This window comes from Manis pentadactyla, chromosome 12 (assembly GCF_030020395.1).
Source record: "Manis pentadactyla isolate mManPen7 chromosome 12, mManPen7.hap1, whole genome shotgun sequence".
Taxonomy (NCBI): Eukaryota; Metazoa; Chordata; class Mammalia; order Pholidota; family Manidae; genus Manis; species Manis pentadactyla.
Genome location: NC_080030.1, coordinates 70,511,961 through 70,536,912, shown reverse-complemented (window position 1 = coordinate 70,536,912; position 24,952 = coordinate 70,511,961). Strand labels below are relative to the sequence as shown.

Genomic DNA, 24,952 nt, shown 5'->3' with positions numbered 1-24,952 from the left:
CCCAAAACAGATCATTCTCAATCATGACCATGGATACAAAAATTCTTATTAGCAAATTGAATCTGAAAATGCATAGAAAAGATAGTACATTAATGATATATCTGACAAGGGGTTAACAACGAGGCAAAACTGAAGGAACAAAATAGCAGCAGACTCGGAGACTCCAAGAAGGAACTAGTGGTTACCAAAGGGGAGGTGTGTGGGAGGGTGGGTGTGGAAGGAGGGAGATGGGGATTGAGGGGTATTATGTTTAGTACACATGGTGTACTACATTGTTGTTTTTTTTTTTAATTTTTTATTAAGGTATGATTGATATGCACTCTTATGAAGGTTTCACATGATAAAACAATGTGGTTACTACATTTACCCATATTATCAAGTCCCCACCCATACCCCAATGTAGTCACTGTCCATCAGTGCAGCAAGATGCCACAGATTCACTATGTGCCTTCTCTGCTACACTGTTCTCCCCATGATCCCCCACACCATGTGTACTAAACATAATACCCCTCAATTCCCTTCACCCTCCCACATCCCTCCCCTTTGGTAATCACTAGTTCCTTCTTGGAGTCTCTGAGTCTGCTGCCATTTTGTTCCTTCAGTTTTGCTTCATTGTTATACTCCACAAATGAGGGAAATCATTTGGCATTTGTCTTTCTCCACTTGGCTTATTTTGCTGAGCATAATGTCCTCCAGCTCCATCCATGTTGTTGCAAATGGTAGGATTTGTTTTCTTCATATGGCTGAATAGTATTCCATTGTGTCTGTGTACCACATCTTCTTTATCCATTCATCTACTGATGGACACTTAGGTTGCTTCCATATCTTGGCTATTATAAAAAGTGCTGTGATAAACATAGGGGTGCATATGTCTTTTTGAATCTGAGGAGTTGTATTCTTTGGGTAAATTCCAAGGAGTGGGATTCCCAGGTCAAATGGTATTTCTATTTTTAGTATTTTGAGGAACCTCCATATTGCTTTCCACAATGGTTGAACTAGCTTACATTCCCACCAGCAGTGTAGGAGAGTTCCCCTTTCTCCACATCCCTGCCAGCATTTGTTGTTCTTAGTTTTTCGATGCTACATTGTTTTTTCATGTGAAACCTTCATAAGAGTGTATGTTAATCATACCTTAATAAAAAATTAAAAAAAAAAAGAAAAGATAGTACATTATGATCATAATTTACCCCATGAATGTAATTTTGGTTTACTTTTAATTTGTTTATCACCTCATAAACAAATTCAGAGATAAAAATCATATGATTATTATAGAAGATACCGGAAAACATTAAAGAAACTCAATATTTATTAAGATTAGAAAAATTGTTGGCAAACTTAGAAGAGTCATTGCCACAGCTTGGAAGAAGAATCTATCATGGAGATGAACATGCAGGAAGTAAATCTGGAAAGGAAGGAAGTTGGATTGCGCAGAGGGAAGACAAACTGAGACACAATGTAACCTCAAGGAAACCCTCAGACAGCCATGAAGAGAGCCCTGAAATGAGGCTGGCTCTTTGGAGTTACCCTGACTTAGAGTGAGCAAGTCGGGCCTTACCTCATGACAATCAGTTATCTGAGGTGGGCTGCTCAGGGATTGCATATGATGCAGGTAAGGTGAGTCTTTTTGGCTGAAGAAGTTGACAGTCAAGGGCTATCTTCCACAGCCTTCTTAGCTGCTGGGGCAATTACTTCAGCTCAGAAGGGAGACCTCAGAGGAACATCACAGTGTCCATTACATCATACTTAACATTAAAATGTTGAAAGAATTCCTTTTAGAATAAGATGAGGGGGCCCATTATCACTACGTCTATTCAGCTTTGTGTGGTGAGGCATGATAAAGTTCAAGGATTTAAAAGGGAAACAAAATGAATGATTTGCAGGTGATGACTGTCTATAAAGAAAATAATCTACAAATAAATTAAAAATAATTTGTCAGAATTGCTGAATGCAAAGTAAAAATATATGTAGGAATATATATGTATGTGTGTATCAATTGCTATATCGAGCAATAGATTTTAAAAAACCTTATTTAAAAATACTATTTACAATGGCATAAAAATATAACTGGGAATAAATCTAACAGAAATATGTAAAACTTCATCAAAAGATGTTAAAGAATGTTTAAATAAATTGAAAGATATATAGCGTTTATGGAGAGAAAACTTTGTTCTGTAAAGATCTCAATTCTCCCTAAACTGACCTAAAGATTTGATGAAATTCTAATAAAATAAAACCATTATGGTTTCTGTGGAACCTGACAAGCTGGTTTGAAAATTTATATGGAAGAATAAAATACCAAGGAGGAAGAAGATAAGTGGGAAAACTTGCATTACTGCATATGATGACTTTTTATGAGACGACATAATTAAGAATATGATGTTGATGCGGGATGAGAAATAGACACATGGAACAGAACAGAAAAATGACTCCAGAAAGAAATCTGTACATATATGGAAATTCGGTTTTTTTTAGATCATTGGGAAAAAGTAGATTATTTCATAACTAGCTTAAAGGCAATATTTGGTTCCTATGTATTTTTTTAAAACCCTAAAAATAGATCCTTACCTAACATCATAAACAAAAATCAGTCTAGGTGGTTAAAGCTTTAATGTGAAAGGCACAACCATACAATTTCAGAATAGCATTTAAGGAATATCTTCACATTTTTGAGTAAGGAAGGGTTTCTTAAAGAAGACACAAAAGTGCAAATTATGCAGGCAAAGATTAATGCAGTCAACTACGTTAGAATTAAGAATTCAGGTAATGAAAGACAAAGTAATGAGAATGAAAAAACAACCCCAAAGTTGGGAGAAATTATTTGCAACTCATATTATCGATAGAAGATTAATATCTAGAATATAAAAACTGTAAGAAGACAAATCAATGTGAAAATGGAGAAAACATGAGCCAGATATTTTACAAAGGCATAACACAAATGATCCTTAACCAGAGGAAAAGATGGCAGCCTCAAGAGTAATGAGGGGCATGCAAACTAAAGCCAAAATGAGCAGTGTTTAAGTTATCAGTTTTCTTTTGCTCCAAATTTTAACACCTTAAAACAAAAATAAACACTTACTACCTCAAATAGTTTGCATGGGTCGGAAATTTGAAAGTGGCTTAGCTGGGTAATTCTTGCCTAGGGTATCTTATGAGGTTCATTTAAGAAGTTAGCTGGGCTCTAGTCTTCCAGTGGCTTTACTGGGACTGGAAGATCTGCTTCCAGGATGGCTCACTTACACGGCTAGCAAGCTGATGTTGGCTGTTGGCTATTACCATGTGGGGAAACTGCTTGAGTGTCTTTACATTATGGCAGCTGGCTTCTCCTAGAGGAGGGGATCCAAAAGAAAGCCAGACAAAGCTGTGATGTCCTTTATGACCTCAGTTCAGAAATCACAGTCCACCATCTCTGCAATTTCTTATTGTTTATACAAATTGGCTCTATTTATCATTGAAGTGATAGTATATAAGGACACGAATTTATCATTGAAGTGCAGTATATAAGGACACGAATCATTGAAGTGATAGTATATAAGGACACTCTATTTATCATTGAAGTGCAGTATATAAGGACATGAATGTCAAGAGGCGAGATTAGTTGAGAACCAAGTTGGATGCTAGCTACCACAGCTACCACTGCACATCTAACAGACTGACAACAGTTTAGAAGTCCACCACTCCCTGTCACGAAAGGGACACAACCACACTCACTAGAACCACATGAGCAACACTCAAGGCAGAAGAGTGACCATGTGTGTGGTTCCCCAATCCTCTTACCATCCTTCTGCTGAGAGACAGGCACCAGGGCCATTAAGCTATATTGTCTGTCCTCAACCCAAGAGCAAGAGGGAGTATAAAGTGGCACAACCATGTTAAAAAAATACTTACACTTCCTAGGAGAACTGAACTTGTGCACAACCTGTGTTTCACTCCCAGTACGTACTTTAAAGATGTTTTCTAGAATACATGTGCAAAATTGTTCACAGAAGCTTTAATCTTAAGAGCAAAGTCATAAATATTCCATAAATAGATAAACAAATTACAGTCTGTTTCTTGAGTAGAATGGTATGTTGTAATGCAAAATGAATGAACTAAGCTATGTGCATCAATATTAGGTAATCTAAAAAACAATGTTGAACAAAAGATGCAAGTTACAAAGAGAAATGCACAATATATACTTTAGTGAATCACCCACACAGGAAGATAAAACCAAAGAAAAGCAAGAAAATGATCAATATAAAATACAGGATGGTAGCTACTTCTGTGGGAGAGGGATCAGGAAGCAATGGAAGAGGGGCACTTGTTGATGTTCTATTTCTCAAAGCCATGGGAGTTTATTATGATTCTTTAAACTCCACAGATACTTTTTATACAGTCATTTTGTAAAAATGATATACTTCACAATAAAAAATTACAAATGAAAGTGTTCTTAAAAGATGACATAATTTAAAATGTCAGGGCTATTTCAGTGAGCAAATTGCTCTCAAATATTCATGATTACACATCAAGCATCTCCCAATCCTCCATTCCTCTTTATGAAAACAGAAGAGTATAAATGTACCAAGTCTGGAAAAGAGAGCCGAGTTTTCTCAGTTCACAGATGTTACCACAAAAGTCGTGGATTTTTTGCTTTCAGAGCTCCCTCTGATTCACTGTCTGGCTCTACATCTTTGACATGTAATTTCAGGAGAATAGCTAAAATAAACTAATAATAATAAGCCCAAACCCAAACCTCATGCAAAAGAAAGATTAGAATTTGATTGAAATTGATTCACTAGGTGAATTCTATGATTTTTCATGTCTGTGGCATACATACTATTTTAATATTAAAAAATACATTATTGTTCTGCTGCAAATGTTTCAGAGTGGAAATGTCATCAAACTCCAGATGAGTTACCCAGATTGCCCTAAATGTTGATAAAAAGTCAGTGGTAAGAATAGTTCCAGAAATACAGTAACATCTTTTCTAATGTGTATACTAATCACTAAACTTTTTAAATAAACTTCTTTCCAAATCATAGATAGCTTTCAATAATGTATGTGCATTTTAATTGCATAATTATTTCCTAGGTACTATCATCAAAATAAATTATCTTCAATATTTCTTAGTTCTTACATCACTGCTCAACTTTCATCCTGGGACAGTTTGATTTGGGCCATGTAACCACTTTATGGCACAAGGAAAAGTGGCCGTGCATACCTGACAGTTTGGCCCACACTGTTGTAGTGACAGGTTTGGGTGGTGATGGGAAGAGACCCAGTATTTTCCAAAGGAAAATCCGGTGCTCTTACTGAAAGAAGGGGGGCAATGATGTTAGGCTGGCAAAATAGCAGATGTCCACTATACCTCTTCTATCAGAAATTAACTTTGCTGTAATTTTCTTATCCAGAACTACTGTATAGTTTAAATTAATGCTACAAACATTTGGACCTTATCTTAGTCTGCTCAGGCTGCCCTAAGAAAACACCTAGATTGGGCGGGTTGAACAATGGAAATTAATTTTTTCACAGTTTTGGAGGTTGGAAGTCTGAGAGGTTCAGGGCACCAGGACGGTTGGAGCTCCCTTCCCACTTCAGATGTTTGCCTTTCCTGACTCTCTTTCTCTTCTTAGAAGCTGCCAGTCCTATTGGTTAGAACTCCACCCTTATGACTTCATTTAACCTTAATTATGTCTTTAAAGTTCTATCTTCAAGTGCAGTCATTTTGAGGGTCAGAACTTGAGCATATGAGTATCGTGGAGACACAATTCACTCCATGGTGGGTTCCCGCTGTGAGACTCACCTCACAGTTTGCTAACTTCCCTTGATAGTCTTCTTGTCCTCAAGCACAATTTGATCACAAAGTGAGTGCCTCCTCTGAGTCATCTGTCTGGGGTCTGGCAGGTTCTGTGCAGAGTGAGCCTCTCCACCTCCTGGACAGAGAAACACTCAAAGCCAGAGGCCTCAGCGCCGAAGGCTTGTCCAGATCTGTTACCTTTCTGCAGTTCACCTCCACGGCATCACTGCTCCGATCTGGGGAGCATTTCCTCTTCTGTTTTTCAGACACCCCAACAGGAATGACTTGGCCATTGTGGAAGGCCCATTGTAGGATTGTGGAAGGATGTGCAAGACAGAACATCTGTGTTCTCTTCCTAGCTCTAGCACTTACAAGCGGTGTGACTTTAGGGAAATCATTTAATTTCATTTATGTCACAAATGTGCATTTCTTTCTTACGTACAAGTTTGGGGCTAGATGTTGAGAAGTCAGTGATACATGCTCTGAAGGAAATGTGCAGGATGCTATGAGAGCATGTGGGGAAGGTGGGAGCTTTCAATGAATTGGGTATGTAGGTCACAGAAGGCTTTCTGGAGGAAGTGACCTTTGGTAACAGAAATGAAGGATGAGCAGGTGTTACATAGGAGTAATGGTAGGGCAGGAAACATACTAAAGACAGAAGAAACAGCACATACACAGGCCCTAAGGTCAGAAGGTCTTGGCACATGAGCTTTTGGTTGGATCAAAGAGAAGCATGGCAAGGGGCACGTGCATGCAAACATTAGGCTGCCAAAGACTGTGTTCTCTGCCCAGGACCTGTGGTGGGAGTAGAGAAGAGGCATGCCCTTGTGTGTGTTTCTGAAAGATCACTCAGATGAGAATATGGAGATTTGGAGAGAAGAAGGGGTGGCTGTGGCTAGATCAGTGAAGTGGCCAGGGAGGACAGTGGTATGGGATAGGATGGAGAGAGTAGAGGTAAGTAAACATGTTAGTCATTTCTAACTAACATTACTATGCCTGTAGCTTATATTATACCTACCTGACTGGCCTGGAGTGATATTTACTGAGTAATGCATTCAACAACATTATTGAACCAGACACTCTTCTAGGAGCTGAGGAAATAGCACTGAACAAAACACAAACTCTGCCCTCACAGAGCTTACTTTCTAGTAACATGGTTTACATTCAAGTGGGGTTGTCATAGGGTCAAGTGAGATATGTAAGCTGCCTAAATGTGAGTGGTTACCTCTAGAGAATACTGTTTTTCATCCTTCTCCCTGTATTAGTTTCCTATAGCTGCTTCAAGGAATTACCACAGACTTAGTGGCTTAAATCACCGCAAATGTAGTACCTTCTGTCCTGGAGGGCAGAAGTCCCAAATGAGTCTCAGTGGGCTAAATCAAGGTGTCGCCAGAGCTGTGTTTCTTCTGGAGGCCGTTGGGGAGAATCCATGTCCTTGCTTTTTCCAGCTTTTAGAGGCTGCCTGCGTTCCTGGCGCACGGCCATTCCCTCTTCAAAGCCAGCAATGGCCAGCCAGGTCTTTCTCATAGCCCTTCACACCGAGGCTCACCCTCCCTCCTCTCTCACTTCCACAGATTCTTGTGATTATACTGGGCCCATGTGGACAATCCAGGATGTGCTCCCCCCCCCCAATCTGGAGAGCCTTCACTTAATCACAGCTGCAAAGTCCCTTTTGCCATGTAAGGCCACACACCCACAGGTCCTGGGAGGCAGGACAAGGACACTTCTGGGAAGTGAGCCTTTATTCTGCCACCACACTCCCCAGGGCAGCTTTAGTATGTGCGTCCAAACCAAACCGTGAATCAAGTTTTCTCTTCTTTCCTCTCAGTTTTGCTCTTAGTGTGTTACTGAGCAGCAAAGTGAACCACAGGGACTACCAAAGTTGAATCAGTCTCTTTTTCCTGTGTCTGAGAGGTTTTGACAGAATCCCAGAGAGTTTCCTCTTTATGAGAGGGTCAAGTGTCAGAAGCACAGGCTTCTCTCTCTCAGCGCTGCTGGGAGAAGAGCTCAACGGGTTGTTTCTGGTTATCACAGCTGACTCACTCTTCTCAGAATGTTCCAGCCAGTGTCTGGAAGTCTTTAACTGTGAGTGCTCTGTCCAGAAAGATTTCCTAACTACAGGGTTACTAGTGGGGGGAAAAAGACACTTTAAAGAATAACCTCAAACACATTTTGTAGCACAGAGGTAGGAAAAGATTCAGGTGAGTAAGAGAAGATATGGAACTTGTTTCCTTATGGGAGAGAAGATTCTAAGCAATTTCTTACAGCATTACACTTTAACATAATGGTGCTATTAGGGCATGAGAAAAAAAAAACTACTGGGGATATTTAGTGACCCATTTACAACTAAATTAATTGGCATTTCATTGTCAGGGACCAGGCTGCTGTTCTATAAATCTCTAGAGGAGCACCTCTGAAAAGACTAAAAAGGGTTTCATCTGAATCCTCTTTTTCCTTTTAAGCAAATAATTGGGGTTTCCTGATTCTGGGTAAGAAACTGCCAACTCTGTAACAGCAAGTGAAAACTTACCCCTTCAGAGGCACAACTGTGTTAGAAGCAAGTGAAACTTGTGGCTGCTGTTCGCTGGTGGGGCTGCCAAATTTGGTTTGGAGCTCATGCCCCTGTGGGTGTGAGCACTTAAGGATGGGCAGGGGGAGCCACTGAAAATGTGTGGGTGGAAAGGGGATTGAGAGGAAGGAAGGGCCCCAGAATGTTCAAGAAGACAAGACCATCATCAGGGTGGGGAGGGGGAACCATGTGATCTGCCCTCGTGAGCCCTCTCCAGTGTGACAGTGTCTTGCTGATGGGTTTCAGCCCCAGGGAAGTTCACTATGGATTCACTGAGACTGAGGAATGACAATGGAATGCTCTTGGGGTGAAAGGGTTTATTACCTGGCTTGTTCTCCCAGCAATAGGTCGAGCACTAGAATTACATCTGCATCCAAAAGTCTGCAGGTCTGTAATCCTCCTTCATCTCTGCCTCCTCCCAGAGCACAGGGCAGAGCTCTTTATATTGTGACTCAAGTCTAGCTTATTGCCTGTGGGTGGGGAAGCAGCAGCCTAGCAGCAGGCCAGTTACATCATCAAGCAGTTGAGGTTCATGTGAGGATCCTTACTAGGAACCTTCACTTTATCCACAGACAGGTTAGGCATTGACCAAGTAGAGGTGTGCTGAAAAAGGGGCACAGAATGAAATTTCAGACCATGTTTCTTTATTTTTTGCCATATGCCATGCTAATGGGTCGTCTGATCAGATTGGCTTCTCCAGTGAAACGGACTCTATTTTCCCTGCCCTTGTGAGAAGGCCCCTGAGAGCAGCAGCCAAACTAAAGTCAGGCAGGACGGGCTGCATCTTTGAGGGACAAATGCACAGGAGGCACTCAATACACAATATCCACTTTCTTGGATTCACAGGGCATTTCTTCCTTTCCCGGCCACTTTCAGAACCCTGCTCTCCACTTTCTTTCAGTCCTTATAATCAGCATCATCTCAGCTGCACCTTTCAGCTGCTGGCAACACAAAGCCTGCAGCCTGGTTCGCTCCCTTAGCCCTTGGCCGCTCCAGTCTCAAGTGTCAAGGGCCCCAGCAGAACAGAGGCTGCTTCTGCCGGAAGTGAATCTCCTTTTCCACATTTCAAGCAGGAAAGTGGGTGAAAGGGAAGAGAGGCAGGATATCTCTTTCAGCATCCTGGAATCAAAACCCTGCTAGGATTTCCATGCAGTACTTCATTGTGCATTGATGTCTTTCGATTAAAGCTAGAATTCGTCTACTAGCTAATAAATGGAAGAATCTTCCCCAGGCTTTCCAGCAAAATTACTTAGCTATTAATAGCATTAAGCAGACTCTAACAACATTCCCTGGTGTCCTCTCTGGGTGTGTGAAATCCAGGGCTGCTTCACAGAGGCAGGGCCAGAGGGGAGTGTGGCAATTGGTGCAAGTGCCTTGCTTAGATTTGTTCCTATGAGGAATCAATCCTTAAATCTTTTACTAGACAGCCACAGCTCATGAAAAGTAACTAGACACAGAAAGTGTAAAATAACACCTTTAAACTCTGAGGATTTAGTGACCTGCCTGGTCAGATCGCCCTGGTGTTGATCTTAAAGCAGAGCTGCCTCTGCAAGTAACTCATCAGGTGGCCCTGTCCAAGCCTCTGAGAAGTCTGTGTCACCACACCTGTCACTTCTCCCTCAGGCTTTCAACAGGGGCAGGGCTGGCACCAACCTGAGCGGCCTGCTTACAGGCCTGCTGAGCTGTTGTATGGGTGAGATCAGCTGAACTCTTTTCAAAGTCCCTCCTGGCCCAGAGTTCCTCCAGAAAGAGGCTGTGTGATAGAAAAGCAGTAGCACCTTTTTTCAACAGATGAGCTCAGAACAACTTTAAGTGAAATCTTATATTATTATAGTCTCCTTTTTAAGGAATCACATAATGAATCCTTTTTAAATGCAAACACTCATCCCCTAATTTTATCTCTTCTAGAAATGCTAATTTTCATATGTTAGAAAATGTTTTCTCCTCTAGAGAACAAGACACATGGGTAAGTAAGCCATTATAGCAGCAATATAGTTAAAGTGTTAAGAGTTAATCATTTCTATTCCTACTCCTAATAAATCTGGTTTGTGTGTCCCAGCTTGGAACGCTGTGGAGGACACGGAGGAACATTGGAAGACAATATGTCAGAGAGGCAGCCTGGGCCTCTCTAGGGTGCAGTATTTTTGGAAGTGGCGACTATTGAATGGGCTGGGGAAGAACATAGTGACCTTGCAGATGATGGCTCACTTTCCCAGAGTATCTCAGGCACAGTTTGTGCCTGTCCTCTGGGAAAAAGGGGTAATGCAAGGCAGCAGAGGACCTGTTCTTCAGAGATCAAAGGCAACACAAAATAGAAACTGCAAGGACCTGATCTGATTTACTGACGCCCACACTTAGTGGTCCTCCTTCCCCCAGGGATGAAAACCACATAGAACACTTATGAGCACACAGTGAATGTGGCCAGAGGTGCACTCTGTAAAGAAGAAAGGACTTAACGCTCTTAACCAAGCAGCATGAGAGGAGGACGTTCTTGCAGTCAGAACACACACAGCTAAATGTCCACTTAGCTGTGATCATTACTCCCATGTGGTATGATGTTTCCACATTTACAGAATGCATTATTGCTCACAAAGATCCTGCAGGGCAGGTGTTTGGGGTAGAATATATCTCCTTGTGGAAGTCCTAATTCTAGTGTCTGCCCATGTGACCTTAGTTGGAAATAAGGTCTTTGCAGATGTAATTAAGTTAAGACGAGGTTGTACCAGATTAGGATGGGCCCTAATCCAATGATTACTGTCCTTATAAAATGAGGAAAATTTAGCACGCAGAGAAGACATGTGCCATGTGAAGACCCACGTGCACACACGGGAAGACAGCCATGTGGCAATGGAGGCAGGCATCAGAGTCACACAGCTACCTGCCGAGGATGCCGAAGATGCCAAGCAGCCACCAGAAGCTAGGAGAGAGGCATGGCACAGATTCTCCTTCCGACCTGGATGCTGCACGTTGGAGGACCCAATCCTGGTGGCACCTTGATTTTGAACTTTAGTCTCCAGAATTGTGAGAGAATACAGTCCTTTTGTTTTAAGGCACCTAATTTAAAGTACTTTGTTATGGCATCTGCAGGAAACTAATACTGTAGATATTATATTTCATTTTATACAAGAAAAACAGAGGTTTCAGAGTTGTTAAGAAACTTGCCCTAGATTACATAGCCAGTAGAAGGTTAACATGGAGACTTAAAACCCAGAGCTCTGACTTTAAATCCCAGGACCCTCCCCCTACCTGACCTCTGAAAACAGCTGGCATGAAGGTGAACGGAAAACAGATGTGCAGCAATTTCATTCTGGCTTAGAAGAATTGAAAGCATGGCCTCAAAGAGATATTTGTACACAGATATTTATAGCAGCACTATTCACAAAGGCAAGCTCCCTGTTTCGTCCGTATGAGAGCTGAGCTCTGAGGCACTATCAGGGCATGCGCAGTGGCCCCGGCCGGCAGGGGGCGCTTTCTCGGCTCTCCAAGGGTGTGCTCCGTGCCTCTGGTTTGGGTCTTCTCTTGTGTCTCTGAGGCACACATGTACTGTCTGACTCCCTTGGCGTTTACAACTCACTCTACTGAACTTAAGGGGTGCAAAGGGGCACGCAGATATATGAATATCATAATGTTATGTGAATGTGTTGGTTATCTTCTCTCTGCGCTCTAGCTTCTCCGCTCTTCTCAGTGGACCTCTAAGGATGACATGTCCATGTCCCCTTGCCCACTGGCTTCCAACTGGGTCCAGTCCCTGGGTAGAACTGGGCAGCACCGGCAGGGGACAGTGGGCACCCACGGTAGGCATCTCTCTGCTCCCTCCCTGCCGGCCCACGGCTGCTTTCCTCTGCTGAGGCCGTGCTCCTGTGGGGGGAGAGTGGGGTGGCTTCTCATGGCTTTGGCTCTCCCAGAGTTCCAGCAACAGCCTCTTCCTGTCAAACGACAAAACTAAGACAACTAAGTATGATGTCCCCTAAATGTGGCCCTCGCACCACTGGTAGCATAGGACACAACTGGGGGGAAGCCTATGGGTTATGAGTTTTATTGATCAGTTCTGTATTTGTATTTAGGGTTATCTTCTATTTATGACAAATGATATTGGTTTTCCATTTTCAATAACGATTTGGTTTTCCTTGTCAAATAAATGTAATGAGAAAGAGTAAATAAATTTAAATAAAAACATTAAGGAATTATGTTGGCTGTGTATGAATATGGCCAAAATTATGACTGAAGCATGGGGAACACTGTACCATTCCACACCGGCCCTCGGGGAGCCCCGAGTGTCCATAAGAACAAGGCTCTGCAAGGAACTAAACAATTAACCCCAGCCATCTGCTCCCAAATGACTTTCCTGGTTCACCCACCCATATTTTGCCTATTTTCAAGACTGTTTATAAATAGTTTTGTTACAACTAAGGTGTCTGTGCCGCCGATTGTCTCATATGGGGCTGATAATGAAGGGAATAATGTCAGCGTAACACGGGAGTTGTTTTGGTTCATGTGTAACTTCCTAGTTGAAGGATGCTGTAAAAGTGAGAGTAGAATTATTATCACTAACAGGACAGGAAAAGCCCTCAGCTCCTCTGTTGCACAGACAGATCGGAGATCTTTTTGCTATACTTGAACTAAACAGGAGTGCCTGTACCTGAGGCTTCCCAGCCTTGCGTCTGCTGTGCCCTGGCCCTTTCAAAATCATGGCCACAGAGTTTCTAGTAAATCAAATATAGTTTCTCACCAGGATAGGACAAGGTCCCCAACCCAATTAAAGGCACTAGGGCACCCCATGGGACCATGGCAGGCTCGGTTTCATGTCTCTTACTTCCCCCTACTGGCCACAAAGTGTACCCCCCACCGTTACTACAGCACTACTGTCACTGCCCCCCGCCGCCCCAAAGCATAAGTCTCTTTCAAGTTCCTCATCCAGTCCTGACTAAGGCATCGGATTATCAAGTCACAAATTAATGGCCAGGAGGCAGGTTAATTATCATTAGGGGTCCATCTCTGCTGTTGCTCTGAGCCATGATGTATCCCGGTGCTGTCCAGTGGGCTTCTAACCCTGTCCCCTGGAAGGCTGGACTGTGTCTGGGGGAGGGTGGGGGCAGATTCTTGGCAACTCCAAGTCCCCAATGTTTGTCTGACTCCCTCCCAGGCTGATCCTGGAGCTACAGCTCCGCAGAGCTGAGAGACTGAATGTACAAATGGGCCAGACCATATATAAAAATATTTGACCCACAATCTGCAGCAACCTGCCCAGGAAACCAATACCTTTATCTACAATAAAAAGTAGGAAGCCAGTCGGCTGTAAGTCAGACTTCTGTGAGTCTAGATGGCTGTCTCTAATGACAATCCAGAAAGCAGGACAATAACTTCTATAACAATTGGCCCCAAATGGCCAAGGCTTGATCGATAATAAACAGCTCCCCTAATTTTTGTCCCTGCTTCCAATTCAGGACCAACCAGAGAAAGCCACATATGTGCCAGTCACACAGGATGCCCCTCTTCTACTTAGCCTGCTGACAGCTTCCCCATGTCAACAGCCTTTAATTAGGGCATACTTGAAGTCCCGTTTTATTTGCATAAAGTTGTCCCATTCTGCCTGCCTTGAAGTCTGCACCAGAAGGAAAGGGATGGTGGCTGACTCCCTTGCTGTAGCAAGCTCAGAAAAAACAGCCTCTGTTTTTCTTATTTCCACATAGCCTGAAACCTGTGTATCCTAGTGCCCTATCTGATGTTAAGGCTCCGGAGCCCAGATTCTCCTCTGTGGACAAGATTCCCTTCCTCTGCTGGGGAGAAGAGCGTGGCCAGCTGAATGTGTCAGCAGGAGCATCTCCTCGGGGAGGGCTCATGCAGTGCTTGGCTTAACTTCTGGTGCTCTCCTGAGTGAGACACAGGGGCCATCCAGCTTCTTTTAAGAGCCAGTGACCAGGTAAGACTATAACTGGGGTTTAGCTCAGGTTCTTGCTGTATTTCCCACCCATGCTTCCACCCCATGAAGGACAGGGCCTAGCCTTATTCTTGCCAATTCCTCTTTCTCAAGGACTAAAGTCTGGTTTATAAGCCCGAGCCCGCAAGGGTGGCTGTAATCCCCTGTGCATGCAGTTCCTCTCTGCCAGCTGCTTGTCATCTTGGCTACGTCCAGCTGCCAGGGTTCTCCTTGTCCCACCCCTGCTCTGCCTCCAGGGATCTTTTCAGTCCTCTTACCCCTCCGCCAGCACCGCACTACTGCCTAGAGCAGATGCAGGATGAGTCAGCTCTGCTCTCACAAGCTGCCCAGCACAGTTGTGTCTCAGTCATTCAGAGCATCCCTGCCAGGCTTGATTGCAGCCAGTTTTGCACAGATGGACAAGTGGCCACATGATGGCGCTCTAAAGCCGCCAATGCCCTCACAGAGTCAACCAACTTCTAAACTCCAGGGAATTGATATCTCTATTTTTCTGTTCTTGTGAACGTCATATAACTGAAAACTGGTAATGCTCAACAACCCCCAGAAAGTCTTAATACTATTTTGCTAGGAACTCTTTCTAATTAGTGACCATTGGTGTTTGACACTTGCCAGACATCAACCGTCCTTCCTCAGCACGCACCCCCACTACCTGTGGGCCTCTTGTCTTCACACTCAACACGTATACACTTCTGTCCTAAATAGTCTGCTAGTTGCTATGAACTCAAAAATACACATGCACAGATTTAAGAAAGATGACAATGTCTCACCTAAGAGTGAGTGAATTCTCCTTTAGTTCTGGCCCACTATCCTGCTGAGTATACACTTAGAAGCCTTTCCCATTTCCACAGACAAAGCTGGGCAAATAACACGTGCAAAGGAAAACTGCCCACAGCTAGAAGAAGCCCTCGGCTGCCCAGGTGAGTCAGTCATGACATGTTTGCACAGTACAGGCAGGGTTGCCTAGGAGATCATACACACTTGTGCATACCTTTAAAAACAGCATGGGTGAGATTTTCTTGGCATTTCTTATTATTTAATGTGACTGAATGATAGCCTGGTGTTCTCTGAGCTCTGTGTAAAAGGCAGCAAAGCTCAGTGGGGAGAAATACATCTTCAAGATCAAGGCAGGGGAGGAGAATAACCTGAATCTTGGCTCAACCCTTACTTTATTTATGACCTTGGCCAACTGTTCTCAACTTCTTTGGCCTTGAATTTGCTTATTTATGAGCTGGGACTATTTAGAGTTTTGGACTTCCGAAGTTGTTTAGGGGATTAAATGGGATCATGTGGGTCTGCACAGCAGACAGGCACTTAAGCATTTGTAGCTAGGATTCCTGTGAGTAGATCGGATGTTCACAGAGCATAACCTATGGTCCAGCAACTGAAAGGTCAGGCAAGTTTCTTGTGTGCCTGTGTGGTGATTAAGGGCATAGTCTTCTGAATCAGACTGTCTGGGTTATAACCCTGGTTCTGCCATTTGTGCAGCAGATGAATTTGGAAAAGAAGCATAGCTTTTCATGCCTCAGTGTCCCAGTTTGGAATGGTGATAATCATAGCTCCACCAATGGCCATTGAGAAAATTCATGGGTTAAGGGTGGAATCACACTTTCCTCCAAAAGTTGAATTCCTAAACCCCAGTGCCTTTGAGGGTGGCCTTGTTTAGTAACAGGTCTTGCTGATGGCCAGGTTAAGATGAGGTCACTAGGCCCTAATCCTGTGCAACTACTGTCCTTATAAAAAGAGGAAATTGAGCACAGAGAGACACTCACACCAGGAGAAGTGTATCTACCAGCCAAGGAATGCCAAAGATTGCCAACAAGCCACAGGAAGCTAGGTGAGAGGTAGGGAAGAAAGCCTGCCTCCCAGCCCTCAGAAGGAACCAGCCCTGCACACACATGGCCACAGACTGCTGCCTTCAAAACTATGAGACAACAGTCACAATTTGTGATACTTTCTATGGCAGCCCCAGTAAACTAATTCAGCGTAGAAGCACTAACCTGGTGCTGGGCACCTGGTAAACAGTCAGTGAATGTTAGCCATTTTGCTGGTGCTGTTGACTGGTGAGATTGCTCACCTTTGCTATCATTAGTTCCTTTGCACAGGAATATTCCCAGCTGGTTTCTAGAACCTGCATTAAATTGTGATGCTTAAAAGACATGCAAAAAGGAATATGCAAAAGTAGATTTCAATCAAGCTGATGTTTAGATGTTTTTAGAAATGTAAACAGCTTGAACAGAGCATAGTTAACTAGAAAGCCCAGTGTATAAAAAAGTGATTTTAGACAAGGTGAGGGCAGAACCAGAAAACCTCTGCGGTGAAACTGGGAGGCGTTCTGGCAGGTGTCAGGCCTGCGGTAGCCGGTGACAAACCGGCATACTGCAGACTGTGGGAGGCCGCTGCATCTGGGGTTGATACCCACACATCTCCAGGGAGTCCAAGTCTACCTCATGAAAAGCACAGGTCCCTAGCGGTGCTCCTCAGTGGCTGCTTTGTTTTACACCTCTCCTGAACAGTGTGATGGAGGCAGTTTTAGTCTCTCATTTCTTGATATGACCTGTCTCATTGATGACGACCACACAGAAGGGCTGTCCAGTCTGGCCTGTGATTTGATTTGGATCTGGGCACCCAAACTGGTTCTAAAACCATCTACACATAAGAGAAGCTTGCATAACTTCTGACTCACAGAAGGTGTTCAATAATAAGTATGTGTTGTAAAGAATAAGTACACTGCAAACGTAAATACGTATTTTACTAATATTCGATTCTGGGCCTTAAAGATCATTAGGACAGTCTCACAGGAAAATGTGTTTTAAAAGTTTAAGGTAGAAAGTGTTGTAGTCTGTCTTTCTGGTGAAATTAAAATTACAAGCATTACATTCTTCTCATACATGCTATTTACAAATAATTCCTAGAAATAAACTGTCTAGAGTATTTTATTTCTTAATTAATCCAGTTCTGCTATTTGGTATAAATAGGATGATGTTCAAGTTGAATGAAAGAATAGGAAAGTTTAGGGGATACAATCCAAGGAGGAGTTTCAACTCCCTCCACATCTGCTGCTCTATTTTGCTTTAAATTAGATTTTAAAATTAATTCAGTTTTTCATTTGAAGCTGTTCGGCTTTCCCTCGCCCCTCTCCCCTTCCTTCTAGCTGCTGGTCCTCCTACCTGTGTCCCCGGTACTTCCCTTGGAGACCAAACGCTATTTTCTATGTCATCTGAGAATTCCTTTTCCACTTTTAAAAATAACTTAGCTACACAGGTAACGTTTCAGGAAGAAGACTGTCACATCAGTTAATAGGCCAAGGCCTACTTGTATATGAAAGAGACAAAGTTCTCCCCGACTGATGTTAGAAATTCCACTCTGTGAACTACTTCTTTCTGAAAGTACCACCCTTTTTCCATGTGCAGATTCTCAGTATCTCAACAATACACATCTTGACATATCTTCTCCTTAGTCTCCTCATCTGGAAAACTGAGGCCAGCATGGGACTAACTACTTCACAGGACTATTGTTGAGAATTGCATTTTTATGTATTTATTAATACTCAGCTTCCCACCAGGCAAGGTTTTTATCTGCTGAGCACAGATATCATACAAGAAAATAATGGTAAAATAAAAATTAAGGAATCAGGAATACTATACACAATTGTAGAAAGTCAAGACTAAGTTAAGAAAAACTTGCTCAGATGTTGAAGGAGTGAGGTGGGTTATGTAGCTTCTGTAATTAAGCTTTAAATATGACTTCGAGATTCTTGAAAGTCCAAGGGTGAAGGGTCATTACATGGTCTGTATGATCAGAGAGAAGAGTAAGTGTTCTATGAGATGATGTGTGGACTTAAATGTCCTTAGCTCCATCAGCACATTGGTACAATGAAGTGACATTTCATTAATAATACACTTTCTCCTCACTTCTGGCCCCCACTTGTTGATATCAGCTCCTTATCTTCACTTACTGTTCTCCTCCATTACCTTTAGTCTCCATATTTCCTCCAGTCACCCTCACAAACAGTAACAACAGTAACCACAAAATGAGAACAACTGGCTGTAGCATCCATTTGTGCAAACACACCTGGACAGAGTGATTGCCTCCCACTCATTAGATGGAAGCAGATTCAGGATCCCACTTAAGTTCTGTGGGCTTTTACCCCTGCAAGAGTTACCATGCTACACAAGTGTAAGATCGCATTCATCCATCACTAATATTTAGGATCCATTTAGAGGGTAGAAAGGAAAGAAACTAGGCAACTGTGATCCCTCCCCCAGCTTTGTCTTGGTGCTAGGCTTTTTTGTTACTGTTAAACCAAAGTTTCCTTAGTGTTTTTAACAAATGAAAGTGGCTGCCTTAGTCCACTCAGGCTGATTAACAGACTACCATAAGCTGGGTGGCTTATGAAGAACAAACACTTATTTCTCACACTTCTGGAGCCGTAAGTCCAAGATCAAGGTGCCGGCTGATCTGGTGCCTGGGGAGATCCCACTTCCTGGGTCACAGATAGCCATTTTGCTGCATTCTGGCATGACAGAAGGAATTACGGTGCTCTTTGGTGTCTCTTTTATAAGGGCACTAATCCTTCATGAAGGTTCCATCCTTCGGACCTAAGAACCTCCCATAGATCTCAACATATGAATATTGGGGGGACACAAACATTCAGTCTATGGCTGTGACAGACCTCTGCTGAGCAGTGGGGGTGGGTATGGGCATGGAGAACTCAGATCCTTTTTGTTTTTAATTTAAAATGGACTCTTCTTTAAGTTGAGCTGAGACGTGGGCTCCTGACCGTCTCAGCTCGCCCCACAGGGCCGCTCAGCAGTGCTAGCCCTTATGCCAGGCAACATCATCTTTCACTGACTGTCTGTCTCTCTGGAGTTTGGAGTTGCTTGCAGGGAGGGATATTTGCCTTTCATTTTAGTATCACCAATTGCAGCAGATTCTTAGCTCCAGAAGGGCAGATAATCCATTGTTATTTTCTGTATTTCCTGCTCAGTCTCCACCAAATCCCTGTTGCATGAATAAATAATTCATTCAGCAAATTGTAGGCACTTAACAAGTATTTGTTCAATTAATGGACTGCACATGGACATCATATCATATTTTCATGCAATTGAAGAGTTAATTCTTTTGAGAAACATTTGCTATATTCTATGGAAAGTAACTATCTTATCTGCTTAACATCACTAGTCCTGTCTTTAGCATTTTCTGATGTTCAAGTAATACATGTTCCTTGACAAAAGTCTGGAGAACACAGAAGAAAATAAAAATCATACAAATACTCCCACATAAAATTAGGAACTGTTAATATAGTCCCACTCATACTGCATACACAAATTTTTTGTCCTGCTTTTTACTTAATCATGAATGTTTTCCACATTGTTAATTCTTTTTGTTTAACTTCCCTTTTAATGGCTGTGCAATATTCTGACTTATTTATGTGCTTTAATTTTATTTAGCTACTTCTCTTACTACTTCTGACAGGTAAGTTTTGATTTTTCACTATTATTAATAATACTGTAGAGAAAACTGAATATAAATTTCTATGTTTCTGATTATGTACTTATAAGAGATTTCTAAAATCTTCTTTTTCTCCCAAGTTGCTCAGGGCAGTATATTTGCATAAACACTGGTACTTTCTGCTTTTCATTAGTGACCCTTGGTAAAAGTAAATGTGTTAACCAGCTATTAGTTTGTCTAGTACTTTACCTTTTTCAAAGATAATGACCTAATAATTTCTACTCCTCTAGCCCTGTGACCACATCCTGACTGCATGATTATCTCGGCCAGGCTTCCATTACCTGCACCACCACCTCACCCACCTCTCAGGGTAGTCTGAGTTCTCTGCACCTTTCTGTGACATCCAGAGAGGGTTTTGAAAAGGCTGAGATTGATGTGGCCCATTCAGGAGTATGCTCTTTAGGTGGAAAGGATAAAAGGAAAGTGCATTTTTATGATAGCTTTCAATCATCCTGAACACCTATTGTCCTAACTAACCCCCTGAGTTTATGCCCCTGGTAACCCTCTGAAGAGGACTCTGGACTCTAATACAAACTCAGGGACATGCTGATTTTATAAACATGGTATGTGGCAGTAGATCATCCTTTCTTCTTTCTGCGTAAAATGATCTCATTACAGGAGGATGTGGGTGCACATTCCATAGTGAATGCCAGCTTCACCGCAGAACGGACAGTTTATCTTGACTCCCCAGAGGTAGTCCTTCACCGGCCAGGACCTAAGTGGCTGCAGCAGATGTCTAACTAGGCTGAGTGGAGATTGCCCCGAGGCCAGAGACACAGCTCTTGTGGTCTTGGTCACAAGCTCTGCCCCAGAGAGGCTGCTGTGTGTAAATCTCTGCTACTGCTGCTGGCCCAGGATCTCCATCTGCACCTGGGACAGGGGCTGAGTGGCCAGAATAATAGTCGCAGCCGTGGCCCAGGGTGGTGCTGAAGATGGTCACGTGGCTCAGCAGAGAGTCAAGAGGTCAGAATGTCAAGTGCCCACTTCTGCTGTTATAAATTTTATGGGTTATAGTTCCCTGAGAGATTGGCTGGTCCAGAAGAAAGGAAATCCTTAGAAACTCTGGGGAATCAGACTCATGTGTTGGGAAACTGCATCTCCCAGAGCCAAAGATGGGGAAGAAGAGTGGCAGAGGGACTGTGCAGGTGACTGTCAATATGCCCAAGTTCACAACCAACTAGCACTTCATTCTGCTCCTCTGAGATTTTTTGTTTCAGAACAAAAGAAACACTTTGTCTGGAAATAAGTGACAGGCAGGATTAAAGCAGACAAGCAGACATTTATTAATTAATAGCATGAACTTTAAATAAGGGATACAAACACTGAAGTGAAGCCCAAACACTGTGGTTTAAAAACATATCACATGGCCAACAACCCTTGCCAATATATTTTTACAAGGCTGTTAAATATAGCCAACACTCTGAGATGTTGAGCCAAATTACTCTGGAATATCGTGGTACAGGCACAACACCATGTTTTTGTGAAAGACTAGAGATGCCAGGGGAACCCGTACAGCTCGTGAACATGTTGGCAGGAGGCAGGACATGTCGGCGGAGGCAACCTCTCGGTGCCAAGGGTCTGTCTTCCCCACCTGTGGTGGCCTGTGGGTATAGATTAGGCTGAGTATGGTATTTTATTTGGAGGCAGGGAATCCAAGACCTGGGGGGTGTCTTTGAAAACCTGTGAACACATCTCATAAGTAGATTTGGGAACTTCTCCCGGCCTAACCTTTGCCTCAGTGTGTGCTGCCCTGTAAAGGGCCAGTGATGTTTTCCAAGAGCTGACCTCAGCACTGGCTGGAGCTCAGCTTGCAGGGGCCTCGAGCTGCTCTCTTTGAAATCATCGACCTCCAAGCAGGCCCAGCATCCACCAAATGTTCACTGCCTCTGTAGCCAGCCCAGGCCTGCTGCCTGCCTCAAGGGCTGCCCTCCTGGCCAGCGTTGCTTCCTGCCACTCCCAGTAGGACTCCCTTCCTGTCTTATTTCAGGGGGAGAAGTTCCTCATATTCCCTGACATTTAGCCCAATTGCATGATTAGTAAGCCATGCTTCGGCCTGTATTTCAGTACTGAGAGATGCAGAGGTCAGGAGTTTGGGAAGATTTGACTGGTAACTGACCAGATTAGAGCTGAGAGGCCACTGAGCAGGAAACAACCCTGACAACTGGCATTTCTCAAGGTTCTCTGGCCGTGGCGCCTCACCAGGATGTCTGGGCTGTCATGCTGGGGCACAGAGGAGCATGCGTGCTGGGGAAGCCCTCACTCAGTATCGCTGCAGAGCGATCATGCAGACCAGGTAATACTTGAGGACTGTGCAGGGAAGAAAAGGGGCTGGGCCTAGGCGGGGGCCTTGCCAGATGGAAAAACGAGGGGAGAGCACTCCTTCCTTTGTGGGCAGATATACAAATAAGAGGGGACATGAGGTGGAGAGCAAGGGGTCAGCTGTGAGTGTCCTGATGACCTGGTGTGTTAGTGAGGTAGTGGGTGGCAAGGTGGTTTCAGCAAGGGTGGATTGTGTCATTAGTGATGCCCTGGAGCCTCTCCTCGCTCTCCCTCTCCTGCCGCCCAGTGCAGCTCTATGTCACGAAATCTTTCCCAGCCACTGTGGTTGGAACTTGGAAATGCAAAATAAAAGAACAAAAATGGATGGTGCCAAAACAGTGCTGTCTGTACTTGCCATCTGTGAGTTTTCTGAGTGATTTTGCTTCCAACCTCCTCTCCAGAGGCGGCTGACATTATTTTCATACGCAGAGCTTCCCATATCCTGACAGTTTTCTTTAGCTGCCAGAAATAGAGTATTGGGGTCAAGGAGCTTCCCTGGGGATCTGATCCACTCAAGAAGAACGTTCTCTGTGGCTGCCCGCTCCCCGGGATGCTGCAGCTCTGGCTCCAGGTGAAGAGCATGTGGTGTGCTGTCTGGCGCATCGTGTGCCATGTGAAGGTGAGTGTGCCATGTAGCCGTACTTTCCCCATCAGCCCAGCGCAGGAAACCTTCAGTGACCCTGTGTTTCTTCATGGACAATTTCTCCCTGTGGAATTCTAGACTTTTTCCCCTTGTTTCAACAGCCTTCTTAGTCTGGCCCCACCCTGCTTATGCAACTTGTTTTGGGCTTGTCCTCAACATCCCATCCTCTGTCTGGTTGCCTGTTGGCCTTATTCTTAAATTCTTCATTGCCCATAGAATCTTCCAGATCTCCGGGCTCTCTTCCTTTCTGATCACTGGGGGCACTTATCACACATCAGTTATGCATTTTCTCCCCAGGCTCACCCTGCTCTCTGTGCCAGTTTTGTGTCCCTTAACTCCTTTAAAGTTGCATGGAGGTCAGAGGCACTGCCTGATTCTTCTCTCTGAAGCCCCATCTCGGTACAGACTAGGATGGAGCTTTCTCTGAGGTTATGGAATTAGGTGTCCTACCTGGGACAACTTGAGTTGTGGCCTACTGTGGACCTGAGAGGGATCAGAAGCTAGTGCTTGGAAGGGGAGACAATGGGGCAGCTGCTGACTGACAACTGGGATGAATGAGCCCTGGGACTCATTTACAACCAAGTGGAACAGGTCCTGGGATGGCCACGAGGGTTCCTGCCCCTTCTTGTCATCCCTCATCTTCTCTTCTACCTCTGGGCTGTAAGGTCAGGGCCAGAAAGGAAACCACAGTCTGTGATCTGCTGGGAAGGAATCCACACCAGTTCCTGTGTTGGTCTCTTTCTTCCCCAGTTGGGGAGGGTCTGTGTGAAGGGAAGAGGTTCTGCTTTGGACACCTGGCTGCAGTAAATGCCCCTCTAAGCGCCTGTACCTCCAAGGCAGGAAGGGAGACTTGACTCCCAGTTGGTGCTGGCTTTTCACTCCTGTCCTTGGCCATGAGAGGTGGGGGAAACCCCAGCCAGAGCAGCTGCAGCCAGCTCCTCCTACCCACAAGGAGCGCCTGAGAGGGCAGCCCCCCAGATTCTCTGGCGCTAAGTGATCCTCTCTGGGATGACCCCCCCCTGCTCTCTGTCCCTTCTCCAGTGTGCCTCTGTCCTTCCCAAGAACCTGCTGGTCCACACCCACTTCGCTCCTCAAAGAGGTAAGGGGGCAATTCTCAGTTGTACACAGTGGCGCAAGCAGAGGGCCAAATGACACTGTGTAGCAGGATAAGACCCCACCCTCCAGTTTAGGGCCTGGTCGAGCATTGGGGTTGGGGGGAGGGAGACAAAAGAGGGAAAGAGCTTGTGAACAAAAGCTCCTGGACTCTCTCCCTTAACCTTACATCTCTCAGCCATACAGTCTCCATTTACTGCCAAGGAACTGAGGTGGCCATGAGCTTGGACCGCTAGGGGTGGGGGTGCGGGGTGTGGAGAAAAGGTTAAACTTTGTTGGAGAAAAACCTTTAAACACCTTATTTTAAAATGTTGGCCCTCTGCTACTATGTTGTAGGCACAGCTCCCATTTCCCAGCCCTAATGCCATCTGAGGTGAGAGGTAGAAACCCTCTTGACATTTGTTGAAGCTCTACTTTGTGCTACGCAAAGCAACTTCACACCGATAATCACGTGCTCACAGCGGAGACAGAGGGTGTGGTTGGAGACATCTTCCACGAGGAAATGAGGGCTGAGAGCAGGGGCTTGCTCCTGACAGTGGTCCTGGTACTCCGCTCCTGCAGTCCTCTCCTCTCCCTCAGGCCTCACCCACTCTACTTCTGTCTGTCTCCTTGCTGTCCCCCTGCCTTCCATGTCCCTTCCCCATGCTCCATCATATCTTAAGTCCTTTGCTCTAGCCAGTCCCTCTGCCTGGAACACTCTTCCCCTGGATAACCCAGTAACTCCTTGGCTAGTTCTTCATTATCCTTCAAGCCTTTGCTCCAATCTCCTGTTCTAAATGAGGTCCACCTTGACCACCTGATCTTCATACTGCAATATGTACAGCATGTACCATATCCACCCTTCTGACAGTCTTATTCTGTTCCACCTTTAAATTTTCCTGTAGTTCTCATCCTCTCATATTTATATGATTTCCTTATTTACTAAGTCTACTCTCTTCTGCTGGAATATGAGCTGACCAGGCACAGGGAGCTTGGTCTGTTTGTCCGCTGATGTCTCTGAAGCACCTGGAAGAGTGGCACATGGTAGGCACTCAATCAATAGCTGAGGTATCAGTTTAATGAAAGCTCACCCTAGTCTCAATCCAG

The 24,952-nt window shown here is 44.2% G+C and overlaps 1 protein-coding gene across 1 annotated transcript in view; it reads right to left on the bottom strand.

Annotated features, from left to right (window-relative positions):
* MAN1A1 (mannosidase alpha class 1A member 1) overlaps nucleotides 1-24,952 on the bottom strand; it is a 243,382-nt gene that overhangs the window by 28,517 nt on the left and 189,913 nt on the right. The gene's annotated exons all lie outside the window — the stretch shown is intronic.